The sequence below is a fragment of the Notothenia coriiceps genome, unplaced genomic scaffold (genome assembly GCF_000735185.1).
Source record: "Notothenia coriiceps isolate Sejong01 unplaced genomic scaffold, NC01 NC01_scaffold00017871, whole genome shotgun sequence".
Lineage (NCBI taxonomy): Eukaryota > Metazoa > Chordata > Actinopteri > Perciformes > Nototheniidae > Notothenia > Notothenia coriiceps.
The window spans coordinates 37,698-39,540 of record NW_011350572.1 but is presented as its reverse complement, the minus strand read 5'-3'; the positions used below and the strand labels follow the sequence as shown (position 1 = coordinate 39,540).

The 1,843-nt window shown below is 43.5% G+C and overlaps 1 long non-coding RNA gene across 1 annotated transcript; it reads right to left on the bottom strand.

Moving 5' to 3' along the window:
• Positions 1 to 373: 373 nt before the first annotated feature.
• Positions 374 to 1,580, bottom strand: LOC104950673 (uncharacterized). Its single transcript, XR_798947.1, has 3 exons — positions 1,488 to 1,580; positions 787 to 880; positions 374 to 430 (listed from the first exon to the last, which is right to left on the bottom strand). It is a non-coding gene; the product is annotated as an uncharacterized lncRNA (long non-coding RNA).
• Between the last annotated feature and the right edge of the window lie 263 nt (positions 1,581 to 1,843).

The window sequence follows — 1,843 nt, the reverse complement described above, 5'->3', positions numbered from 1 at the left end:
AACTTCAATTATTTAAAAAAAAGATTATTTATTATTATTTGTAACATACAGCAGCACTCCCTAGTGGCTCAATTGAGAACAACACAATATACTCTATCCTGATGCTTTTAAAGGGACCTTTCTCAGAGTGTGTGTCTCAGAGTGTGTGTCTCAGAGTGTGTGTGTCTCAGAGTGTGTGTGTAACAGAGTGTGTCTCAGAGTGTGTGTCTCAGAGTGTGTGTGTAACAGAGTGTGTAACAGAGTGTGTGTAACAGAGTGTGTAACAGAGTGTGTCTCAGAGTGTGTGTGTAACAGAGTGTGTGTCTCAGAGTGTTTGTGTAACAGAGTGTGTGTCTCAGAGTGTGTGTGTCTCAGAGCAGGTAATGTTTCCTCACCTCTCTGGATTATCTGACGCACACACCGAGTCGATCATCCCGACGTCCAGCGTGCCCTGAAGAGAGAGAGAGAGAGAGCGAGAGACAGAGAGAGAGACAGAGACAGAGAGAGAGAGAGAGAGAGAGAGAGAGAGAGAGAGAGAATGATGAATTCATGAATTGAATGACTCTGTGTTCCTTGTACATTTTTTTTAAAAAGCAGTTTGTTTATTTGTATGTGTTTGTTATAGATGTTGCAGCTTTAGCAATACTGTATGTAGCTATGGTCATGCTAATAAAGCTATTGAGTTGAATTGAGAGAGAGGGGTTCAGGGACTGTGTTCGACGCACCATACTCTGACTTCTTTCATATTTGTTGGACCTACTATGCTATGACTTTCACTAAATCTTGTCTCCATCCCATAATACTCACCACAGCGTTCTGGGGGTTGGCCTGCTCGTCGTGCATCTCTCTGATCTCCTGCTCTGTGGAGCCGTGCACCTGACTCAGCACGCTGAACCACTGGCTGTAACCATGGAAACATCATCATCACCATCACCATCATCATCGTCATCATCATCCTCACCACCACCACCATCATCATCATCATCATCATCACCACCACTACCAGCATCATCATCATCATCATCATCATCATCATCATCATCATCATCACCACAATCACCATCATCCTCCTCACCACCACCACCAGCAGCATCATCACCAACATCACCAACATCACCATCACCACCAACATCACCATCACCACCATCATCATCATCATCATCATCACCACTTTCACCATCATCATCATCACTAANCCACCACCACCACCACCACCACCATCATCATCCCCACCACCACCACCACCACCACCACCACCATCATCATCATCATCATCATCATCATCATCATCCCCACCACCACCACCATCATCATCATCCCCACCACCATCATCACCATCATCATCATCATACATGTTATGTTATGTATACAAAGCACATTTCTTGTATGTGAAAAGTGAATAGAGCATCAATAAACTGGATTCTGATTCCATTGTTCTTCTTAAATAAGTTTCAGGTTCCCCTACATGTTTTGTTTTGTTCATCCCATGATGTCTGAAACAAACTGACCTGGCGTCCTCTGGAGTTTCTGCGATCAGCTGGAAGGTCCTCTCTGGCATCACGATGTTGATCCCGTTCTCCTTTCCCGTGTTGTCGATGATCTCTCTGCAGAGCACAGGAACACATTGTTAATCGGTCATCTTTCCATAAGTGTGTAACGTGCAGGGTCAGCTTGCTTTACATATCTCCAAGAAGATTTAAAACTGATTTTGTCGGAAAGTCATAGGAAGTCATAGGAAGTCATAGGAAGTCATAGAAAGTCATAGGAAGTCATAGGAAGTCATAGGAAGTCATAGAAAGTCATAGGAAGTCATAGAAAGTCATAGAAAGTCATAGAAAGTCATAGGAAGTCATAGGAAGTCATG